At 48.2% G+C, this 14,701-nt stretch overlaps 14 non-coding genes across 14 annotated transcripts; all 14 read left to right on the plus strand.

The window, feature by feature from the left end:
- The first annotated feature begins 321 nt into the window (after positions 1-321).
- Positions 322-403, plus strand: Trnas-gcu. The gene has a single exon. It is a non-coding gene; the product is annotated as a tRNA-Ser (tRNA).
- Positions 404-1,241: 838 nt separating this feature from the next.
- Trnas-gcu lies at positions 1,242-1,323 on the plus strand. Its single transcript has one exon. It is a non-coding gene; the product is annotated as a tRNA-Ser (tRNA).
- An 838-nt stretch (positions 1,324-2,161) lies between these two features.
- Positions 2,162-2,243, plus strand: Trnas-gcu. Its single transcript has one exon. It is a non-coding gene; the product is annotated as a tRNA-Ser (tRNA).
- Positions 2,244-3,012: 769 nt separating this feature from the next.
- Positions 3,013-3,094, plus strand: Trnas-gcu. The gene has a single exon. It is a non-coding gene; the product is annotated as a tRNA-Ser (tRNA).
- A 769-nt stretch (positions 3,095-3,863) lies between these two features.
- Positions 3,864-3,945, plus strand: Trnas-gcu. Its single transcript has one exon. It is a non-coding gene; the product is annotated as a tRNA-Ser (tRNA).
- A 769-nt stretch (positions 3,946-4,714) lies between these two features.
- On the plus strand, positions 4,715-4,796 carry Trnas-gcu. The gene has a single exon. It is a non-coding gene; the product is annotated as a tRNA-Ser (tRNA).
- A 769-nt stretch (positions 4,797-5,565) lies between these two features.
- Positions 5,566-5,647, plus strand: Trnas-gcu. Its single transcript has one exon. It is a non-coding gene; the product is annotated as a tRNA-Ser (tRNA).
- Positions 5,648-7,405: 1,758 nt separating this feature from the next.
- On the plus strand, positions 7,406-7,487 carry Trnas-gcu. Its single transcript has one exon. It is a non-coding gene; the product is annotated as a tRNA-Ser (tRNA).
- Positions 7,488-8,256: 769 nt separating this feature from the next.
- On the plus strand, positions 8,257-8,338 carry Trnas-gcu. The gene has a single exon. It is a non-coding gene; the product is annotated as a tRNA-Ser (tRNA).
- Positions 8,339-9,107: 769 nt separating this feature from the next.
- On the plus strand, positions 9,108-9,189 carry Trnas-gcu. Its single transcript has one exon. It is a non-coding gene; the product is annotated as a tRNA-Ser (tRNA).
- An 838-nt stretch (positions 9,190-10,027) lies between these two features.
- Trnas-gcu lies at positions 10,028-10,109 on the plus strand. Its single transcript has one exon. It is a non-coding gene; the product is annotated as a tRNA-Ser (tRNA).
- Positions 10,110-10,878: 769 nt separating this feature from the next.
- On the plus strand, positions 10,879-10,960 carry Trnas-gcu. Its single transcript has one exon. It is a non-coding gene; the product is annotated as a tRNA-Ser (tRNA).
- Positions 10,961-11,729: 769 nt separating this feature from the next.
- On the plus strand, positions 11,730-11,811 carry Trnas-gcu. The gene has a single exon. It is a non-coding gene; the product is annotated as a tRNA-Ser (tRNA).
- Positions 11,812-12,580: 769 nt separating this feature from the next.
- On the plus strand, positions 12,581-12,662 carry Trnas-gcu. Its single transcript has one exon. It is a non-coding gene; the product is annotated as a tRNA-Ser (tRNA).
- The last annotated feature ends 2,039 nt before the right edge of the window (positions 12,663-14,701 follow it).

Consider the following 14,701-nt stretch of genomic DNA (forward strand, 5'->3'; position numbering starts at 1 on the left):
CGTATCGAGCTGTACGTTTCGTTGCAGTAAGTCGTGGAAAAGAATGCACAGCACCTTTCTCATTGCATTAGACGACACTACATGTCGATACAATGCTTATTCCTGCAGTAAATAAGTGGGCCGGTGATTTTGCCCCGATCGGATATCGACGTGGGCGGATGCTGTCATTAAACGATTCGCGAGTGGGAGCTTGGTCGGCTGCACTGCTGCTTGGCATTAGACGTTAACAGCGGCCCAGTACGATGTTTTGAATGCGTTTTCGAATCGACAAATGTCTTCCTTCGGCAAGCACTCGCCAAAGACACAGCTGCAGTTGCAGCAGACGAGGTGGCCGATTGGTTAAGGCGTTGGACTGCTAATCCAATGTGCTCTGCACGCGTGGGTTCGAATCCCATCCTCGTCGAAGAACTTTACGTAAGGCACTCGTTTGCGGTCACTCCCTCTCCGTGCGAAACGCCACACAGTAGTAACAACGGCGCGTGTACGTGGCAGATAGAGTGTGTATGAAATACGAGACAAAACTGCGTACCAGATGAAAGCGCACAACATTCCATAGCGTATGCCCTTCGAATTAAACATCATTTCGAGATCTATAAACCAATCAAATTTCGGTTCCAGCAAAGAGTATGTTGGTATTTGCGAACGACGAGTTGTTATTTATATTTAAGTGCATACCTGTCGCAGTCATTTTAACCTATCAAGCCTATAATAATCCATCTGTAGCACAACTGTCGCCTTCCGACAGTTTGTTTAAAGCCAGGCCGCCATCTACAGAAGCGATTTGACAGGGCCTACTGGAGAGACTTGACTTTGCAGACATCCGTCGCCAGTGGCCGCCCAAACACCAAGCTCCATCGCAAACAGCAGGACAATCTTGGGCTAGGGGGAACGTCAAAACCTAGCTAGCAATATCAGTGTAGCGTTTCGAGCTGTACGTTTCGTTGCAGTAAGTCGTGGAAAAGTATACACAGCACCTTTCTCATTGCATTACACGACACTACATGTCGATACAATGCTTATTCCTGCAGTAAATAAGTGGGTCGGTGATTTTGCCCCGATCGGATATCGACGTGGACGGATGCTGTCATTAAACGATTCGCGAGTGGGAGCTTGGTCGGCTGCACTGCTGCATGGCATTAGACGTTAACAGCGGCCCAGTACGATGTTTTGAATGCGTTTTCGAATCGACAAATGTCTTCCTTCGCCAAGCACTCGCCAAAGACACAGCTGCAGTTGCAGCAGACGAGGTGGCCGAGTGGTTAAGGCGTTGGACTGCTAATCCAATGTGCTCTGCACGCGTGGGTTCGAATCCCATCCTCGTCGAACAATTTTACGTAAGGCACTCGTTTGCGGTCACTCCCTCTCCGTGCGAAACGCCACACAGTAGTAACAACGGCGCGTGTACGTGGCAGATAGAGTGTGTATGAAATACGAGACAAAACTGCGTACCAGATGAAAGCGCACAACATTCCATAGCGTATGCCCTTCGAATTAAACATCATTTCGAGATCTATAAACCAATCAAATTTCGGTTCCAGCAAAGAGTATGTTGGTATTTGCGAACGACGGGTTGTTATTTATATTTAAGTGCATACCTGTCGCAGTCATTTTAACGTATCAAGCCTATAATAATCCATCTGTAGCACAACTGTCGCCTTCCGACAGTTTGTTTAAAGCCAGGCCGCCATCTACAGAAGCGATTTGACAGGGCCTACTGGAGAGACTTGACTTTGCAGACATCCGTCGCCAGTGGCCGCCCAAACACCAAGCTCCATCGCAAACAGCAGGACAATCTTGGGCTAGGGGGAACGTCAAAACCTTGCTAGCAATATCAGTGTAGCGTATCGAGCTGTACGTTTCGTTGCAGTAAGTCGTGGAAAAGAATGCACAGCACCTTTCTCATTGCATTAGACGACACTACATGTCGATACAATGCTTATTCCTGCAGTAAATAAGTGGGCCGGTGATTTTGCCCCGATCGGATATCGACGTGGACGGATGCTGTCATTAAACGATTCGCGAGTGGGAGCTTGGTCAGCTGCACTGCTGCTTGGCATTAGACGTTAACAGCGGCCCAATACGATGTTTTGAATGCGTTTTCGAATCGACAAATGTCTTCCTTCGGCAAGCACTCGCCAAAGACACAGCTGCACTTGCAGCAGACGAGGTGGCCGAGTGGTTAAGGCGTTGGACTGCTAATCCAATGTGCTCTGCACGCGTGGGTTCGAATCCCATCCTCGTCGAAGAATTTTTCGTAAGGCACTCGTTTGCGGTCACTCCCTCTCCGTGCGAAACGCCACGCAGTAGTAACAACGGCGCGTGTACGTGGCAGATAGAGTGTGTATGAAATACGAGACAAAACTGCGTACCAGATGAAAGCGCACAACATTCCATAGCGTATGCCCTTCGAATTAAACATCATTTCGAGATCTATAAACCAATCAAATTTCGGTTCCAGCAAAGAGTTTGTTGGTATTTGCGAACGACGAGTTGTTATTTATATTTAAGTGCATACCTGTCGCAGTCATTTTAACGTGTCAAGCCTATAATAAGTGACAGGGCCTACTGGAGAGACTTGACTTTGCAGACATCCGTCGCCAGTGGCCGCCCAAACACCAAGCTCCATCGCAAACAGCGGGACAATCTTGGGCTAGGGGGAACGTCAAAACCTTGCTAGCAATATCAGTGTAGCGTATCGAGCTGTACGTTTCGTTGCAGTAAGTCGTGGAAAAGAATGCACAGCACCTTTCTCATTGCATTAGACGACACTACATGTCGATACAATGCTTATTCCTGCAGTAAATAAGTGGGCCGGTGATTTTGCCCCGATCGGATATCGACGTGGACGGATGCTGTCATTAAACGATTCGCGAGTAGGAGCTTGGTCAGCTGCACTGCTGCTTGGCATTAGACGTTAACAGCGGCCCAGTACGATGTTTTGAATGCGTTTTCGAATCGACAAATGTCTTCCTTCGGCAAGCACTCGCCAAAGACACAGCTGCACTTGCAGCAGACGAAGTGGCCGAGTGGTTAAGGCGTTGGACTGCTAATCCAATGTGCTCTGCACGCGTGGGTTCGAATCCCATCCTCGTCGAAGAATTTTTCGTAAGGCACTCGTTTGCGGTCACTCCCTCTCCGTGCGAAACGCCACGCAGTAGTAACAACGGCGCGTGTACGTGGCAGATAGAGTGTGTATGAAATACGAGACAAAACTGCGTACCAGATGAAAGCGCACAACATTCCATAGCGTATGCCCTTCGAATTAAACATCATTTCGAGATCTATAAACCAATCAAATTTCGGTTCCAGCAAAGAGTTTGTTGGTATTTGCGAACGACGAGTTGTTATTTATATTTAAGTGCATACCTGTCGCAGTCATTTTAACGTATCAAGCCTATAATAAGTGACAGGGCCTACTGGAGAGACTTGACTTTGCAGACATCCGTCGCCAGTGGCCGCCCAAACACCAAGCTCCATCGCAAACAGCAGGACAATCTTGGGCTAGGGGGAAAGTCAAAACCTAGCTAGCAATATCAGTGTAGCTTTTCGAGCTGTACGTTTCGTTGCAGTAAGTCGTGGAAAAGTATACACAGCACCTTTCTCATTGCATTAGACGACACTACATGTCGATACAATGCTTATTCCTGCAGTAAATAAGTGGGTCGGTGATTTTGCCCCGATCGGATATCGACGTGGACGCATGCTGTCATTAAACGATTCGCGAGTGGGAGCTTGGTCGGCTGCACTGCTGCATGGCATTAGACGTTAACAGCGGCCCAGTACGATGTTTTGAATGCGTTTTCGAATCGACAAATGTCTTCCTTCGCCAAGCACTCGCCAAAGACACAGCTGCAGTTGCAGCAGACGAGGTGGCCGAGTGGTTAAGGCGTTGGACTGCTAATACAATGTGCTCTGCATGCGCGGGTTCGAATCCCATCCTCGTCGAAGAATTTTACGTAAGGCACTCGTTTGCGGTCACTCCCTCTCCGTGCGAAACGCCACACAGTAGTAACAACGGCGCGTGTACGTGGCAGATAGAGTGTGTATGAAATACGAGACAAAACTGCGTACCAGATGAAAGCGCACAACATTCCATAGCGTATGCCCTTCGAATTACACATCATTTCGAGATCTATAAACCAATCAAATTTCGGTTCCAGCAAAGAGTATGTTGGTATTTGCGAACGACGAGTTGTTATTTATATTTAAGTGCATACCTGTCGCAGTCATTTTAACGTATCAAGCCTATAATAAGTGACAGGGCCTACTGGAGAGACTTGACTTTGCAGACATCCGTCGCCAGTGGCCGCCCAAACACCAAGCTCCATCGCAAACAGCAGGACAATCTTGGGCTAGGGGGAACGTCAAAACCTTGCTAACAATATCAGTGTAGCGTATCGAGCTGTACGTTTCGTTGCAGTAAGTCGTGGAAAAGAATGCACAGCACCTTTCTCATTGCATTAGACGACACTACATGTCGATACAATGCTTATTCCTGCAGTAAATAAGTGGGCCGGTGATTTTGCCCCGATCGGATATCGACGTGGACGGATGCTGTCATTAAACGATTCGCGAGTGGGAGCTTGGTCGGCTGCACTGCTGCTTGGCATTAGACGTTAACAGCGGCCCAGTACGATGTTTTGAATGCGTTTTCGAATCGACAAATGTCTTCCTTCGGCAAGCACTCGCCAAAGACACAGCTGCACTTGCAGCATACGAGGTGGCCGAGTGGTTAAGGCGTTGGACTGCTAATCCAATGTGCTCTGCACGCGTGGGTTCGAATCCCATCCTCGTCGAAGAATTTTACGTAAAGCACTCGTTTGCGGTCACTCCCTCTCCGTGCGAAACGCCACACAGTAGTAACAACGGCGCGTGTACGTGGCAGATAGAGTGTGTATGAAATGCGAGACAAAACTGCGTACCAGATGAAAGCGCACAACATTCCATAGCGTATGCCCTTCGAATTAAACATCATTTCGAGATCTATAAACCAATCAATTTTCGGTTCCAGCAAAGAGTATGTTGGTATTTGCGAACGACGAGTTGTTATTTATATTTAAGTGCATACCTGTCGCAGTCATTTTAACGTATCAAGCCTATAATAAGTGACAGGGCCTACTGGAGAGACTTGACTTTGCAGACATCCGTCGCCAGTGGCCGCCCAAACACCAAGCTCCATCGCAAACAGCAGGACAATCTTGGGCTAGGGGACACGTCAAAACCTAGCTAGCAATATCAGTGTAGCGTATCGAGCTGTACGTTTCGTTGCAGTAAGTCGTGGAAAAGTATGCACAGCACATTTCTCATTGCATTAGACGACACTACATGTCGATACAATGCTTATTCCTGCAGTAAATAAGTGGGCCGGTGATTTTGCCCCGATCGGATATCGACGTGGACGGATGCTGTCATTAAACGATTCGCGAGTGGGAGCTTCGTCGGCTGCACTGCTGCTTGGCCTTAGACGTTAACAACGGCCCAGTACGACGTTTTGAATGCGTTTTCGAATCGACAAATGTCTTCCTTCGGCAAGCACTCGCCAATGACACAGCTGCAGTTGCAGCAGACGAGGTGGCCGAGTGGTTAAGGCGTTGGACTGCTATTCCAATGTGCTCTGCACGCGTGGGTTCGAATCCCATCCTCGTCGTAGAATTTTACGTAAGGCACTCGTTTGCGGTCACTCCCTCTTCGTGCGAAACGCCACACAGTAGTAACAACGGCGCGTGTACGTGGCAGATAGAGTGTGTATGAAATACGAGACAAAACTGCGTACCAGATGAAAGCGCACAACATTCCATAGCGTATGCCCTTCGAATTAAACATCATTTCGAGATCTATAAACCAATCAAATTTCGGTTCCAGCAAAGAGTATGTTGGTATTTGAGAACGACGAGTTGTTATTTATATTTAAGTGCATACCTGTCGCAGTCATTTTAACGTATCAAGCCTATAATAAGTGACAGGGCCTACTGGAGAGACTTGACTTTGCAGACATCCGTCGCCAGTGGCCGCCCAAACACCAAGCTCCATCGCAAACAGCAGGACAATCTTGGGCTAGGGGGAACGTCAAAACCTTGCTAGCAATATCAGTGTAGCGTATCGAGCTGTACGTTTCGTTGCAGTAAGTCGTGGAAAAGAATGCACAGCACCTTTCTCATTGCATTAGACGACACTACATGTCGATACAATGCTTATTCCTGCAGTAAATAAGTGGGCCGGTGATTTTGCCCCGATCGGATATCGACGTGGACGGATGCTGTCATTAAACGATTCGCGAGTGGGAGCTTGGTCGGCTGCACTGCTGCATGGCATTAGACGTTAACAGCGGCCCAGTACGATGTTTTGAATGCGTTTTCGAATCGTCAAATGTCTTCCTTCGGCAAGCACTCGCCAAACACACAGCTGCAGTTGCAGCATACGAGGTGGCCGAGTGGTAAAAAAAAAAAAAAAAAAAAAAAAAAAAAAAAAAAAAAAAAAAGAAAAAAAAAAAAAAAAAAAAGTGGTTAAGGCGTTGGACTGCTAATCCAATGTGCTCTGCACGCGTGGGTTCGAATCCCATCCTCGTCGAAGAATTTTACGTAAGGCACTCGTTTGCGGTCACTCCCTCTCTGTGCGAAACGCCAAACAGTAGTAACAACGGCGCGTGTACGTGGCATATAGAGTGTGTATGAAATACGAGACAAAACTGCGTACCAGATGAAAGCGCACAACATTCCATAGCGTATTCCCTTCGAATTAAACATCATTTCGAGATCTATAAACCAATCAAATTTCGGTTCCAGCAAAGAGTATGTTGGTATTTGCGAACGACGAGTTGTTATTTATATTTAAGTGCGTACCTGTCGCAGTCATTTTAACGTATCAAGCCTATAATAATCCATCTGTAGCACAACTGTCGCCTTCCGACAGTTTGTTTAAAGCCAGGCCGCCATCTTCAGAAGCGATTTGACAGGGCCTACTGGAGAGACTTGACTTTGCAGACATCCGTCGCCAGTGGCCGCCCAAACACCAAGCTCCATCGCAAACAGCAGGACAATCTTGGGCTAGGGGGAACGTCAAAACCTAGCTAGCAATATCAGTGTAGCGTATCGAGCCGTACGTTTCGTTGCAGTAAGTCGTGGAAAAGTATGCACAGCACCTTTCTCATTGCATTAGACGACACTACATGTCGATACAATGCTTATTCCTGCAGTTAATAAGTGGGTCGGTGATTTTGCCCCGATGGGATATCGACGTGGACGGATGCTGTCATTAAACGATTCGCGAGTGGGAGCTTGGTCGGCTGCACTGCTGCTTGGCATTAGACGTTAACAGCGGCCCAGTACGATGTTTTGAATGCGTTTTCGAATCGACAAATGTCTTCCTTCGGCAAGCACTCGCCAAAGACACAGCTGCAGTTGCAGCATACGAGGTGGCCGAGTGGTTAAGGCGTTGGACTGCTAATCCAATGTGCTCTGCACGCGCGGGTTCGAATCCCATCCTCGTCGAAGAATTTTACGTAAGGCACTCGTTTGCGGTCACTCCCTCTAAGTGCGAAACGCCACACAGTAGTAACAACGGCGCGTGTACGTGGCATATAGAGTGTGTATGAAATACGAGACAAAACTGCGTACCAGATGAAAGCGCACAACATTCCATAGCGTATGCCCTTCGAATTAAACATCATTTCGAGATCTATAAACCAATCAAATTTCGGTTCCAGCAAAGAGTATGTTGGTATTTGCGAACGACGAGTTGTTATTTATATGTAAGTGCATACCTGTCGCAGTCATTTTAACGTATCAAGCCTATAATAAGTGACAGGGCCTACTGGAGAGACTTGACTTTGCAGACATCCGTCGCCAGTGGCCGCCCAAACACCAAGCTCCATCGCAAACAGCAGGACAATCTTGGGCTAGGGGGAACGTCAAAACCTAGCTAGCAATATCAGTGTAGCGTATCGAGCTGTACGTTTCGTTGCAGTAAGTCGTGGAAAAGTATGCACAGCACCTTTCTCATTGCATTAGACGACACTACATGTCGATACAATGCTTATTCCTGCAGTTAATAAGTGGGTCGGTGATTTTGCCCCGATGGGATATCGACGTGGACGGATGCTGTCATTAAACGATTCGCGAGTGGGAGCTTGGTCGGCTGCACTGCTGCTTGGCATTAGACGTTAACAGCGGCCCAGTACGATGTTTTGAATGCGTTTTCGAATCGACAAATGTCTTCCTTCGGCAAGCACTCGCCAAAGACACAGCTGCACTTGCAGCATACGAGGTGGCCGAGTGGTTAAGGCGTTGGACTGCTATTCCAATGTGCTCTGCACGCGTGGGTTCGAATCCCATCCTCGTCGAAGAATTTTACGTAAGGCACTCGTTTGCGGTCACTCCCTCTTCGTGCGAAACGCCACACAGTAGTAACAACGGCGCGGGGACGTGGCAGATACAGTGTGTATGAAATACGAGACAAAACTGCGTACCAGATGAAAGCGCACAACATTCCATAGCGTATGCCCTTCGAATTAAACATCATTTCGAGATCTATAAACCAATCAAATTTCGGTTCCAGCAAAGAGTATGTTGGTATTTGCGAACGACGAGTTGTTATTTATATTTAAGTGCATACCTGTCGCAGTCATTTTAACGTATCAAGCCTATAATAAGTGACAGGGCCTACTGGAGAGACTTGACTTTGCAGACATCCGTCGCCAGTGGCCGCCCAAACACCAAGCTCCATCGCAAACAGCAGGACAATCTTGGGCTAGGGGGAACGTCAAAACCTAGCTAGCAATATCAGTGTAGCGTATCGAGCTGTACGTTTCGTTGCAGTAAGTCGTGGAAAAGTATGCACAGCACCTTTCTCATTGCATTAGACGACACTACATGTCGATACAATGCTTATTCCTGCAGTTAATAAGTGGGTCGGTGATTTTGCCCCGATGGGATATCGACGTGGACGGATGCTGTCATTAAACGATTCGCGAGTGGGAGCTTGGTCGGCTGCACTGCTGCTTGGCATTAGACGTTAACAGCGGCCCAGTACGATGTTTTGAATGCGTTTTCGAATCGACAAATGTCTTCCTTCGGCAAGCACTCGCCAAAGACACAGCTGCACTTGCAGCATACGAGGTGGCCGAGTGGTTAAGGCGTTGGACTGCTATTCCAATGTGCTCTGCACGCGTGGGTTCGAATCCCATCCTCGTCGAAGAATTTTACGTAAGGCACTCGTTTGCGGTCACTCCCTCTTCGTGCGAAACGCCACACAGTAGTAACAACGGCGCGGGGACGTGGCAGATACAGTGTGTATGAAATACGAGACAAAACTGCGTACCAGATGAAAGCGCACAACATTCCATAGCGTATTCCCTTCGAATTAAACATCATTTCGAGATCTATAAACCAATCAAATTTCGGTTCCAGCAAAGAGTATGTTGGTATTTGCGAACGACGAGTTGTTATTTATATTTAAGTGCGTACCTGTCGCAGTCATTTTAACGTATCAAGCCTATAATAATCCATCTGTAGCACAACTGTCGCCTTCCGACAGTTTGTTTAAAGCCAGGCCGCCATCTTCAGAAGCGATTTGACAGGGCCTACTGGAGAGACTTGACTTTGCAGACATCCGTCGCCAGTGGCCGCCCAAACACCAAGCTCCATCGCAAACAGCAGGACAATCTTGGGCTAGGGGGAACGTCAAAACCTAGCTAGCAATATCAGTGTAGCGTATCGAGCCGTACGTTTCGTTGCAGTAAGTCGTGGAAAAGTATGCACAGCACCTTTCTCATTGCATTAGACGACAGTACATGTCGATACAATGCTTATTCCTGCAGTTAATAAGTGGGTCGGTGATTTTGCCCCGATGGGATATCGACGTGGACGGATGCTGTCATTAAACGATTCGCGAGTGGGAGCTTGGTCGGCTGCACTGCTGCTTGGCATTAGACGTTAACAGCGGCCCAGTACGATGTTTTGAATGCGTTTTCGAATCGACAAATGTCTTCCTTCGGCAAGCACTCGCCAAAGACACAGCTGCAGTTGCAGCATACGAGGTGGCCGAGTGGTTAAGGCGTTGGACTGCTAATCCAATGTGCTCTGCACGCGCGGGTTCGAATCCCATCCTCGTCGATGAATTTTACGTAAGGCACTCGTTTGCGGTCACTCCCTCTAAGTGCGAAACGCCACACAGTAGTAACAACGGCGCGTGTACGTGGCATATAGAGTGTGTATGAAATACGAGACAAAACTGCGTACCAGATGAAAGCGCACAACATTCCATAGCGTATGCCCTTCGAATTAAACATCATTTCGAGATCTATAAACCAATCAAATTTCGGTTCCAGCAAAGAGTATGTTGGTATTTGCGAACGACGAGTTGTTATTTATATTTAAGTGCATACCTGTCGCAGTCATTTTAACGTATCAAGCCTATAATAAGTGACAGGGCCTACTGGAGAGACTTGACTTTGCAGACATCCGTCGCCAGTGGCCGCCCAAACACCAAGCTCCATCGCAAACAGCAGGACAATCTTGGGCTAGGGGGAACGTCAAAACCTAGCTAGCAATATCAGTGTAGCGTATCGAGCTGTACGTTTCGTTGCAGTAAGTCGTGGAAAAGTATGCACAGCACCTTTCTCATTGCATTAGACGACACTACATGTCGATACAATGCTTATTCCTGCAGTTAATAAGTGGGTCGGTGATTTTGCCCCGATGGGATATCGACGTGGACGGATGCTGTCATTAAACGATTCGCGAGTGGGAGCTTGGTCGGCTGCACTGCTGCTTGGCATTAGACGTTAACAGCGGCCCAGTACGATGTTTTGAATGCGTTTTCGAATCGACAAATGTCTTCCTTCGGCAAGCACTCGCCAAAGACACAGCTGCACTTGCAGCATACGAGGTGGCCGAGTGGTTAAGGCGTTGGACTGCTATTCCAATGTGCTCTGCACGCGTGGGTTCGAATCCCATCCTCGTCGAAGAATTTTACGTAAGGCACTCGTTTGCGGTCACTCCCTCTTCGTGCGAAACGCCACACAGTAGTAACAACGGCGCGGGGACGTGGCAGATACAGTGTGTATGAAATACGAGACAAAACTGCGTACCAGATGAAAGCGCACAACATTCCATAGCGTATGCCCTTCGAATTAAACATCATTTCGAGATCTATAAACCAATCAAATTTCGGTTCCAGCAAAGAGTATGTTGGTATTTGCGAACGACGAGTTGTTATTTATATTTAAGTGCATACCTGTCGCAGTCATTTTAACGTATCAAGCCTATAATAAGTGACAGGGCCTACTGGAGAGACTTGACTTTGCAGACATCCGTCGCCAGTGGCCGCCCAAACACCAAGCTCCATCGCAAACAGCAGGACAATCTTGGGCTAGGGGGAACGTCAAAACCTTGCTAGCAATATCAGTGTAGCGTATCGAGCTGTACGTTTCGTTGCAGTAAGTCGTGGAAAAGAATGCACAGCACCTTTCTCATTGCATTAGACGACACTACATGTCGATACAATGCTTATTCCTGCAGTAAATAAGTGGGCCGGTGATTTTGCCCCGATCGGATATCGACGTGGACGGATGCTGTCATTAAACGATTCGCGAGTGGGAGCTTGGTCGGCTGCACTGCTGCTTGGCATTAGACGTTAACAGCGGCCCAGTACGATGTTTTGAATGCGTTTTCGAATCGACAAATGTCTTCCTTCGGCAAGCACTCGCCAAAGACACAGCTGCAGTTGCAGCATACGAGGTGGCCGAGTGGTTAAGGCGTTGGACTGCTAATCCAATGTGCTCTGCACGCGTGGGTTCGAATCCCATCCTCGTCGAACAATTTTACGTAAGGCACTCGTTTGCGGTCACTCCCTCTCCGTGCGAAACGCCACACAGTAGTAACAACGGCGCGTGTACGTGGCAGATAGAGTGTGTATGAAATACGAGACAAAACTGCGTACCAGATAAAAGCGCACAACATTCCATAGCGTATGCCCTTCGAATTAAACATCATTTCGAGATCTATAAACCAATCAAATTTCGGTTCCAGCAAAGAGTATGTTGGTATTTGCGAACGACGAGTTGTTATTTATATTTAAGTGCATACCTGTCGCAGTCATTTTAACGTATCAAGCCTATAATAAGTGACAGGGCCTACTGGAGAGACTTGACTTTGCAGACATCCGTCGCCAGTGGCCGCCCAAACACCAAGCTCCATCGCAAACAGCAGGACAATCTTGGGCTAGGGGGAACGTCAAAACCTAGCTAGCAATATCAGTGTAGCGTATCGAGCCGTACCTTTCGTTGCAGTAAGTCGTGGAAAAGTATGCACAGCACCTTTCTCATTGCATTAGACGACACTACATGTCGATACAATGCTTATTCCTGCAGTTAATAAGTGGGTCGGTGATTTTGCCCCGATCGGATATCGACGTGGACGGATGCTGTCATTAAACGATTCGCGAGTGGGAGCTTGGTCGGCTGCACTGCTGCATGGCATTAGACGTTAACAGCGGCCCAGTACGATGTTTTGAATGCGTTTTCGAATCGACAAATGTCTTCCTTCGGCAAGCACTCGCCAAAGACACAGCTGCAGTTGCAGCAGACGAGGTGGCCGAGTGGTTAAGGCGTTGGACTGCTAATCCAATGTGCTCTGCACGCGTGGGTTCGAATCCCATCCTCGTCGAAGAATTTTACGTAAGGCACTCGTTTGCGGTCACTCCCTCTCCGTGCGAAACGCCACACAGTAGTAACAACGGCGCGTGTACGTGGCAGATAGAGTGTGTATGAAATACGAGACAAAACTGCGTACCAGATGAAAGCGCACAACATTCCATAGCGTATGCCCTTCGAATTAAACATCATTTCGAGATCTATAAACCAATCAAATTTCGGTTCCAGCAAAGAGTATGTTGGTATTTGCGAACGACGAGTTGTTATTTATATTTAAGTGCATACCTGTCGCAGTCATTTTAACGTATCAAGCCTATAATAATCCATCTGTAGAAAGCCAGGCCGCCATCTACAGAAGCGATTTGACAGGGCCTACTGAAGAGACTTGACTTTGCAGACATCCGTCGCCAGTGGCCGCCCAAACACCAAGCTCCATCGCAAACAGCAGGACAATCTTGGGCTAGGGGGAACGTCAAAACCTTGCTAGCAATATCAGTGTAGCGTATCGAGCTGTACGTTTCGTTGCAGTAAGTCGTGGAAAAGAATGCACAGCACCTTTCTCATTGCATTAGACGACACTACATGTCGATACAATGCTTATTCCTGCAGTAAATAAGTGGGCCGGTGATTTTGCCCCGATCGGATATCGACGTGGACGGATGCTGTCATTAAACGATTCGCGAGTGGGAGCTTGGTCAGCTGCACTGCTGCTTGGCATTAGACGTTAACAGCGGCCCAGTACGATGTTTTGAATGCGTTTTCGAATCGACAAATGTCTTCCTTCGGCAAGCACTCGCCAAAGACACAGCTGCACTTGCAGCAGACGAGGTGGCCGAGTGGTTCAGTCAGCCGGCAGCGGCCGTGGCGGTCGGACGCAGGTTGTTTACGCTCTCGCCTGTGGCGGTCGCGTGCGGTTTGGTAAGTGTGCGCTTTGCTGCGTTGTTGTAGTGTGGAGTGATGAATTGCCATCGATTATAATGGATCAACTTATACGGAAAGACACATTGAAATTGAGTTTTGACCCGCACTATGCACGACCGAAGTCCTTTGAAGTTGAGTTATTTATTAGAGACGTTATGAAAATCACTATTGATGATATGGTTGGCATTCACCTTTCTATCGTCAGCAGTACGGTCTACCTACAATTGTTGCGACCCGAGAAATGCGAGCAGGTCATTCAATCTTGTGGAGGAGTTTTAAAGTTTAACCATTCTGACGGCAATGTTGGTGATGTCAGAGTTTCGCTTGCCGGTCTTGGAGTCAGAACTGTTCGAATATTCGAATTACCCTTTGAAATATCCGCTGATCAAATTAATGCCAAATTGAGGGAATATGGAACGGTCATCAGCAATACGGCAGAAAAGTGGTCGAATATGCACATTTTCCCGGTGTTAAACGGTGTCCGGCAGGTGAAGATTGATATGTTGAAGCACATTTCGTCCTACGTCACTGTGTGTGGCTACAGAGCCATTGTGATTTATGATGGGCAGCCGAGAACCTGTGCGGGATGTGGTTCCACCGAACATATCCGTGCTCAATGTGTCCAACGGCGCGTGGCGCAAATACCGGCCGGTGAGCGTGCGCAGCAGGGCCCGACGTCTACGTTGCCTATATCATACGTCGCCGCCGCCCGGGATAACGTTACCTCGGACCCTAGTTTCGATGTTTCGCTAGAGAGTCTGCGCGAAGTGCAGGAAGGCGTCACGCCGATGGATACGAACGACGTCCCAACTGTTCCTTCTTCACACACCTCGAAGGGGGGCGATACTCACTCGGAGCAGGGGCACCAACCGGACACCGAAAGTATTCCGGCGGGCGTTCCGGTTCGAGACGACAAGTCCGACGTGGACCGGGTGGAGTCGAACGAGCTGGCTGGCCACCAGCCCCCGCGGTCTCCCAAATCACAGAAGAAACGCCGGCTAGCACATCAAGGGGCAGAAGCAAAGGCGCCAATACTGCGTGAAAAAGCGAACCACGTACGACAGAAACTGACTGAAGTGACTGAACCACCGTCGTCGGCACCAGCAAAACGACAAAAAAATCCCGGACGGA

Source organism: Schistocerca americana, chromosome 2 (assembly GCF_021461395.2).
Source record: "Schistocerca americana isolate TAMUIC-IGC-003095 chromosome 2, iqSchAmer2.1, whole genome shotgun sequence".
Classification (NCBI taxonomy): domain Eukaryota; kingdom Metazoa; phylum Arthropoda; class Insecta; order Orthoptera; family Acrididae; genus Schistocerca; species Schistocerca americana.